The sequence below is a fragment of the Gymnoscopelus braueri genome (assembly GCF_963280865.1).
Source record: "Gymnoscopelus braueri genome assembly, chromosome: 7".
Classification (NCBI taxonomy): Eukaryota; Metazoa; Chordata; class Actinopteri; order Myctophiformes; family Myctophidae; genus Gymnoscopelus; species Gymnoscopelus braueri.
The window spans coordinates 20,101,184-20,110,710 of record NC_137608.1 but is presented as its reverse complement, the minus strand read 5'-3'; the positions used below and the strand labels follow the sequence as shown (position 1 = coordinate 20,110,710).

The window sequence follows — 9,527 nt, the reverse complement described above, 5'->3', positions numbered from 1 at the left end:
TTTGTGCAAAACATGGGCGGCATAAAACTTGCTGCGTGTGTACTCACCCAATAATTAAGTATATTTTTTGTTTGTTGGTTTTTCACATTACTTATGGAGTGTAAGTATCATACTCACGTTACATGTAATTCTTCTGGTCCCACAGATCCATCTCAAATTCCAGACGTTTTATCGTTTTCCCTATCTTTTGTGGATAGGTGAATTTCACTTTGTGGTGTCGTCCTGGTTGGTAGGAGAACAGGGCATCCGTTTCATATTCCTCTACAAAGGCAGCAATGTCTGCTTCTTATTTGGACACAGTCTGGCTTGTTTGAGATCCTTAGAATTGCCCTATGCCCGAGGACAGGAACAACTGTTCAAACTGTTTCCCAAACGTCCCAGACTTTTCGGCACACCTAGCCACCTGCTCGGATGTGTAGCACCCCCGGGCCCACTTGAGTTTCTGAGAGAAAAAAACAACACCACGAAGTTGGCTGTGTACTTTATAATCCGAATGTTAACTGGCTAAAAAAGTCAGTACTCTGTTAATAGATTGAAGGCATACCTTTGAATTAATTGTTTACGAATTCATTTTCAAGATCTAAAGGAATATTTTTCCCAGGCCCATCACTAATGTTGGCCACTCTACCCCACACCATCTCCATGCAGAGACGTTCGGGCAAATAACCCTCAATTCCTAATGGACACCATCAACCAAGGCTTAACAAATTTGAAAGACACATGAACCACTATAGATCTTAATTGCATGATACTGTAATACAATTGTTACCAATATGATATATAAGTATAAAGTACTTCATGCTTCCAGAATTGCATCAGTGCTGGTCCATCACCCTCTGACACAATCCTGCCTGTCCATGTGACAAAAGCCCCTCCACATCAGTGCCTTAGTATAATTCAGAAAATATGATATATAAGTATAAAGTACTTCTGGTGTTTCCTTTGCCAAAAGGACAGGAGGTCATGCTTCCAGAATTGCATCAATGCTGGTCCCATCACCCTCTCTGACACAATCCTCCACATCAGTGACTTAGTATAATTCAGAACCTTGTCCTGACTTTGATCCTGATGGCACTCTGGTGAGCAGTACCATTCACCTTTTTAGTGGAAATGCAAAAGATTACTCTTAAGTAAGACGCATAATACGTTTTTTTTTCTCGCCTGTTGGTATTCAGTTCTTTGTAGAAAAAGAGAAAAGAGTGACTTGCATAATACGTTTTTGATAAGATTATAATGTCAGCAAATGGTTTCATTGATGATTTTACGCTACTCGGGCCTCAAACATCGGGTGTGGTACCACTCATTGTGGAGGCATCGCTCTTCAAGATGGCACTGCACCGTTTTGCCTCCTTTTTTTTATTGCATGTGCAGTAAATGTAGCTACTCACAGATTGGACTACAGTACCGATCCCCTTTTGGCACAGAAGTAAGATTGGTACAGGCCAAGTGTGTCCATATGTGAGGACAGCTGTAGCCTACAGCACAGTAGCATGTCTTCACCTTTCTCTGTTGAGGAAACGGAACAGGCTTGGTGAATCACACACAACTTGTCTCCCATCTGAAGTTGCTGTTTTTAGTATAATATTTATTATTAAGTGCAACTACTACTACAATATAAAAGAGCCTCCAAATGGGACCCTTTCCAGTTTATGAGCCATGATTTGACCACCCACAATTACACTTTTTATGTTAACATTTTATTTACCTTCCTTGCTATGACAGAAAGGATATGTCTGTTGGCTGCCATTGTCCTTTTTGGCTATTGCAGCCACCAAGTCAATCTCCCCCTGTTTAGTAGCCAACCAACAGAATTGCACAACTTTTTCTGCAAGGTCATGAAGCCACTGCAGTTGGTCAGCAGCCAGGTGAAATTCTGAGACATTACAATGTCTACAATGCCCAGGAAGTTGGCTGCACATGCAGCTAACAGCTTTTAATACAGTACAAATATTGTAAAGATTATTCTTTTAATAGAATATCCTACCACCATCATGTCTGCAGCATGTTGGACATTCTTCTTCACCTCCTTTTTCAGTGACCTGTGGTCAAATGCTATTTTCAGCACCATGAGTGCCACGTGCGTGCTGTCATGCTTTTGTTGCTGTAAATCAGATCAAAGTCATCCTGTAGAAGGCAGAAGCATAGTATACATGTGATACAAACAGATGTGATCACATGGATTGTATAGCTGTAAATTACACTTGGTCTACCTGCAGAAGAATCATTTCTTTGTGAAAGTCTTAGGAGCTTCAACAAGCCCCTCAAGTCTCTCTTCTGAGGTGTCATGGGTGACCCTTGTATGATGAGCTTCTGTCATTCTCTCAATACTCAGACCATCCCCACAGCAGAGGACAGGGAATGGCTTGCCCTCTATAATGGGGACATACTTGTGTAATGCCTCCATTATTTCAATGACACCAGAAAGAGAGCCTGGATTGGTTTCAGTGACACCCAAGTTCACCCAGAGGTGGAATTAATGGTAATAATATAGTGAATAATGTGAGTTAGGTTGCTTACTAGTTTTTTTTTGGGACATCTCATGTTGATATGGATGGTCAATGTGTCAGATGACTTTGTTTTTGACAGGCTACAGGCTGCAAGGCTGTCAAGTTCTCTGCCAGCACCTGCATGGTCATTCTATGTTTGATGGCACTGTAATCCTACAAGCAACAGAATATCAGCTGACCCAAATTCACGTGAAATATTAACAGATTTGTATTTAACATCTGTTCCTGTTAAAATATATTACTTATTCCTCAAAACTAACAGGCTACCTAACTCTTTTGATGCTAATATGCGGTAAGGGGACACTTCCATTGCCTTCATTCCAGATCCAGTTAGCTGGTTGAATGACACCTTGTTGAAGTGGGCAAATGAAAGCGCCCATAGCAGGACTTTATTGCCTGGGCTGTTCCTTGCGTGGTGTTTTTCTTCCACATATATCTGCTATGAATTATCATATTATTGTACTTTCTTGGTGGATATTTATATTATCTTATGATGCAGCACTTAGTTAAGCTACCTGTCTAGTGTCTAATGAAGAATAATTAATCTGCTTTTCATGAGAACAGGATTAGTAGATAATGAAACGGTTGGTAGTTATAATTGTGTAACTGCATATTGGCGCATGAAGTATTGCACCAACCATCAAACTCATAATTATATATTTTTTTATTTTTCAAATTATGGCTGACAAAGGAAATGTTAAAACTGAACAATGATTTGGAAGCATAACTGCATAATTCAAGTCAGAGAAAATGTCAACTCTTTTTCAGGCGATGGTTCTTTCTTTGAGTGTCTCTGAAAGTGGAAATATAGTTAAAATCCTGAACATAGTACAATCATCTCTCTCGCACCAGTTCAGAAACTAATATATATTGTGCTGCTGTTGTGATCTTCATAATATAGAAGCAGTATGGAATAACTTAATAACTACAGTTTACTATTAATACTACCCTATTATCAGTCATGCCACATTGAACTTTAGAGTAGGCCTCTCACCTCTATTTTGTCCTCCCAGACATTTAACGTTTGGTCAAGAAGTCCTTTTCTCATCTCGTCAATGAGAGGCCTGGATCTGACTTTTGATTGATAGACACCCAGGGAGTTGAGGGTTTGCCAGATTTTGCCTGGGCACCCCGGTTTCCACATTGATATCCCTATGCAGCCCTGAATGAAGTGAACCTTCGACATCCATGCTGTGTTTTGCATGATTGCTAGTGCCATGCCTTTCCTCTTGTTGACAAATTCCTCAGCTTCTTACTCTGTTAGAATACTGAAAGAATTGAAATGTCTGGAATTAAAGGGATGCTTCAGATTTTGGTTCACCCTAGGCGCATTTCCTACTTATCAACATCATTACTGGAAAAGTAGGAAATGGCACAGGGGTTCCACATTTTGGAAACATTCATTTTATGGTAGTAATTATATTCTGAATTAAATTATTCCATGGCTACATGTAGATGTTGTATCATACCGTCTACATCTAAGACGTCCAACAGATCTGTGGGACCCTGATGCTTTTGGGGGAAGAAAACATAGACTTACGGCAAGCATCGGTTACAGGAGCCTTTATGGCAAGCCATGTCATAGTCTCTCCCCAGGAGAACATTTCAATGTTCTCCAATGAGGGTTTCTTTTGCAGGGGACTGTTGTTGTCTTGGACCATTGCTTTTCTCTGAAAACCAAACAAGATAGAAAATAAGATTATATCACTGATATAGAAAATACGTTTGCTTCAGAGATTTTAGTAGAGCTCTTTATGAATGAGATATAATCATGTGACCCACAACAGATCAATTGGTAAAAGTGAACAGGATTAGTTACCCCTTGAATTGAGTGCTTAGCAATCCACGTCCAACACGGACTCCCTGACCTTTGTGCTAAAAAAGAATCTTCATAGCTTTCAAATAATGACGATTCTTTAAATAAGTTATGGTTTAGACAATGGGAGATTTTTCTTTTTTAAACTTTCCCACTCTCCGCTGTTTAAGGGCACTGCCAGAGACACCAGAGGACAGTGTCTGTGTTTGATGGAAATGTTATTTTTCTCCCCTTTGGAACAGTTTAGCTCCTCAACTGACATTCGCATGTGATATCCTGCTACCATAATTGGCGGCCACACTCATGGAGTGTACACGAGTGTATGGGGCCACTCTCCAAGCAGACACATGGCCCAACTAACTCCACATTTTCCCCCAAAATTCCTCAATATTCTGCCTGTAACACCAGCTGCTTCCCATACCGTTACTGTACTTGCAGGATGTACAATTAATATGAAACTCATTATGCCCCAATGCTTATGCAAATCACTTCGCCAGCTCGCAATTTACTTCCGGATGGTTCTTTTAACAGCCAATCATCATCATCTGCGACAAAAACTGAGCACCTTCGTTGCCACATCCGTGAAACGGGCAAGAAACAAGCGCTGCCGTGGTCTATGTAAACGAGCCCCAAAAGCGCGCCTAAATAAGGCCAAAATCGCTTATACAAAAGGCAGACCTGGCAACGCAGGCTACGCCAATCATGTGTGAGAGATCTACAGGCTATGGGGCATAGACGCTATGTGCCACACACCGTATCTTAGCAACAACGAAAGCGCTAACTCTCATTGGTCGTGTCATGCTTAGGGCAGTCTCCAGACAGCAGCATCAAGTACTGGCTCACATAGCTCACTGTCGCCATTACAGTCAGTCAGACGCCACAACGGCTGGGCTCTGTGATTGTTGTGCGAGCCCAGCTGGACAGCACAATCACCGTCATTTCTCTAATAAATCGCCCTGTCATTCTTGTCAAGACTTTGAGGTCACTGCAGCCTCCTACTAATGTAACGCATGTTTGTCCACTACTGTGATAGCGGCGATCGTTGTATTTCACTGATTAGGGGTGCTTAACATGAGCCGTTAGCATGCGGCTAACGCTAACGCATGTATGTGAATGCTTAAGTCCATTACTGTGTTGGCGTTAGTTGGGTTTAAGGATTATTAGCCAAGAGCTGCCTATAATGGGCCGTTAGCGTGTAGCTAAGCTAAGGAACGAGTAGCGTTAGCATGCGGCTAACGCTGTTGTCGTGACTCAAACGGCTATGTTAAACATCTTAACAACCTGTATGAACGTTAGTGTGGTCAATGTCATCAATGCTAACTAATTAGCCCGTTGAACAGTGTTATTTTGGTGTATTTTGTGGGTTTTTGTGAAAACAATGTCACGTCCAAATGATCACCAGCCTTGGAGACACCCGACACAGCTCGCTGCCGACATCACAGCCGCAGCAACGGGAGAGGAGATATTGTGTCTTTTGGACAAACAGCAGTGTGGTGCTGATGTTTGTGTCAAGCAGCTTAAAGGTAGGGTAAGTGATATTTTTTGGTTAAAACAAAAAGTATTTTGTTAAAAGGTTAAAATACTATATTCTGATAGTAATCATTGCTATAGAGTGTTTTTTCAGTAACAGGAGTCTCCCTGTCTCTCCAGCTCTTTAATAAACAGAAAATACATTTTTCGGTAGGTGTCAGAATCTCAGCCAATCAGGAGAAAGTACCCATTTTTAAGCTTAATTTGTGTAGTGTTCCAGTTCTAATTTTGTCTGCTCATTTCTTAGTGTCATCACTTCCAATTTCACTTGTTTAATCTGTATCCTGATTGAGTTCTCTGTCCTGGTTGGATAAAATTGGAAATGAAACTGAAACTGAAACGAAAATGCATTTTCTGTTTAATAAAGAGGTGGAGAGACAAGGAGACTCCTAATACTGAACAAACACTCTATAGCAATGAGTACTATCAGAATATAGAGCTATTTAACAATTATTTTAACCAACGCAAATCACTTACCCTACCTTTAATGTCGGTGTTTGTGTTGGAGCGCCTCAGTGCGGCTGCAGAGTTCATGTGCAACCTCTAAGTCAACATGTTTAAAAAAATTTAGAAAACAGCTGATCTACAAGCTCACAACAACTCGCAAAGCCACGCATTGTGAGCGTGTACACCGGCTATTTTAAAATAGCCAAAGTATATAGGGATAAAGTGGTTAATTTTGTAATAATTATACACATCTACAGTTTACTAAAGGACAATATTTGCCTCTGAGATGTAGTGGAGTACAAGTACTGAAATTTGAAACTAATCCAGTAAAGTTAAAACCCCTCAAATTTGTACAGTACTTGAGTACAAACAAATGTACATTATCTATCTATCCATCAGCATAAAACGAATATTCTATCTATTCTATCTATCTAACTATATATCTATCTATATCTAGCCTGTCTGTCTCTCTGTGAACACATTACTTAATAAGATGTATGATGATTCATTATATTATTATATGATTATTAGATAATGATTATACGTGCTCCATGATTATTGTTCTGTCCTCAATGTGCGTGTGGACACAAATAGACAGAAAGCTAACAATTGTCTTGAAGTGATGGTCAGAGGCAGAGTAAAGTTTGAGGGTTTTTACTTCTCCAACCGGTAACAAGGCAAATTTGTAAAACTTGCGGCATCGGGGGTTGGGACAGCTGAACAAGGACATGGCTTTGTCCAACAAGGCTGGAAAGTTGCAGAATGGACACCGCACTAGTTCGTCACCACAGGTGGCAGCAACAGCCTCCTCTGCCTGTCTCTCGTAATATTTCAAGAGGATGTTTTCTGGCAGCTCACACACCGGGTAGCAGGTACACCCACCCTCCATGCAGCTCAGCTCAGACTGTCCAGAGCCAAAGACTGCCTCCTGAGCGTATTTGACCAGGCACTCTTTGCAGAAGAGATGACCGTCAGAACACTGGGTCATCTTCTCAAATGCAAACTCGCCATAGCAGCAGCCGCACTCGATCAGCTGTCCGTCATTTTTATATTCAACCTCATTGACCTGTAGTGCCAGCAGGAAGTCCTCGCGCTCTGCCCATTCCTTGGCCTTCTGCTGATAGAAGGAGAGCTCCTTCTGAACGGAGGCTTCCAGCGTTGCATAAGTCGTTTTCAAGGAAGACCATTTTCATCTTATACGTCACTGAACCTTGCTTAAACTGCAAGGAAGTTCTACTCCGTCGCCTCTTTCCTGAGGGGTCGCCTGATTCCTGCCATTTCTTCAGAGCTTCACAATAAGGCCTTGCGTGTGATTGCATAGTGTCCCTTGAGGGCATTGAGAGCCCATTTGATGTCCTGACAGCTGAGCATCCTGAAGTCTGCCATCAGCAGGTCCACAGCCTGCATCATGGCCTCTGGTCCCACCGTCCCCAGCTTGTTGTAGTCAAACAGGTCCTCAGTCACCGGTGTCTGTGTTTCTCCAGACTCTAGCAGGATGCTGGTGGGAACTGCTATACTGTAGCTGCTGCCGCTCTCCTGGGATACGCAGGGTTCTCCAACAGTGCATTACATATAACATTCAGGTCATTGTTTTGTTGGACAAGTTCTGCTACATAGGCTTCCTGGGCATCAGGGAATAAATCAACACCTCAGTTATCAAAGCTCTAATATGAGGTTGATACTCAGGCCTCTCTGGTCTGTATCCCTCTCGTGGCACAGAGGGACCAGGCCTGGCATCCTCTGCTGGGGCTGGAGGAGGGATCACAAACAGGCCAGGGGCTGGGTTGGCCAATATCTTAATCAAATATAATAATCATATGATATAATTAATCATCATATAAGTTATTAGTAATCATAATAAAATAATCCTAAAAACTAACAGAAAAGAAGAATCGTGATAAATAGTCTATTGTGATACAGCTTGAAAAATATCGTGATAGTATTTTTCAATTCACCAGATGTCTGCACATGTATCAAACAGCACCTGGTAAAGGCCTTGTTCACGATGCTCCCTGCATCACAAACACACACAATGAATACACACACGTTTGTATTACCATACAGCTTGAGTTATAAAGAAATTAGTTGTGCGTCGGTGTCTTAGTTGTGTATTGGTGTCGCACACCGAAAAAGCACATCTACAAGCTCAAAATGTGCTACAAAGTGCTGCATTGTGAGCTTGTAGACTGGATATTTTCAAACTTAACCAGCAGGTTGAGGCTTGAACCTTTGCTTTTATGAAATCTCTCAGACCATTGGGGTTTTATGGAAGAAGATGCTTTTGAAAATGTATTCTATTGCAAGTATTGCTAGTTTACACCCATTCTAAAACTCATCTTATAAAAATTACAAAGCAGTCATGGTTAGTGGTGTCAAAAATAATCAATTCATAGATTAATCGCGATGCGGACATGGACAATTATGAATCGATTCACAAATGTAAAAAATCGATTTAAAGAATAAAATAAATAAAAATGTTGGAACATTTCTTTTTTTTTGTTATGTTGCTAATTGCACAGAGCAGCAGCCAGATGTATATGTTGTTCAGTATAACTGACTGCTTGTATTGACTGATGAAAAAGTTGCCATGTTGTGCAGTAATATAGACAAGTGTGATGCATCGCGATTCATCGTCGAATCAAATCAAATTAGTACAGGGTTAATCGTAATTGAATCGTTACCTGGTGAATCGTAATTGAATCGTGAGGGCAGTGCCAATGCACACCTCTAGTCAAATGAATGTGTGGCTCCCTGGATCCAGATCTGGAAATGTGAGCCCTACAGTCCTTGGACTGGCAAGGGATTCCAAATGGCTCATTTTGAACCCCTTGCTTTTCTTTTCAAATATGTACTTTCTTTTGCTTGCTTTGCTTGTCGCAGTGTTTTTGGTGGGCCGGGGTTTGGAATATTAGCTTGGGCAGAGTACCCAAATAACTGGGTTGCCGCGAACTGGTCAGCCCCATGATTTTTTTTCTGGACAGGAACACTGTGTAACGTCTCCCTCTCCCGTTCCAGAGGTTCAACAGAGTATTCCAGTTGGCAAGATGAGTTGCACGGTTTCCAACAACCACTCGGCCCCACTTGAACGGTTCAGCATTCAGCAATACCATATCCCGGAATTGGTCGATGTTGGTGGTGGCAATGTTAATGCCGGCCATTGCTGACTCTGGCACCGCCAAGTACTGTAGACTACGGTTGGCCGTTTCAATCATCACCGTCACCCTCAT

General features: G+C 41.5%; 1 pseudogene across 1 annotated transcript; it reads right to left on the bottom strand.

The window, feature by feature from the left end:
• Positions 1 to 319: 319 nt before the first annotated feature.
• Positions 320 to 9,527, bottom strand: LOC308088937 (E3 ubiquitin-protein ligase RNF216-like; annotated as a pseudogene). The gene is made up of 3 exons: positions 9,408 to 9,527; positions 6,968 to 8,095; positions 320 to 442 (listed from the first exon to the last, which is right to left on the bottom strand). The product of its transcript is annotated as an E3 ubiquitin-protein ligase RNF216-like (transcript).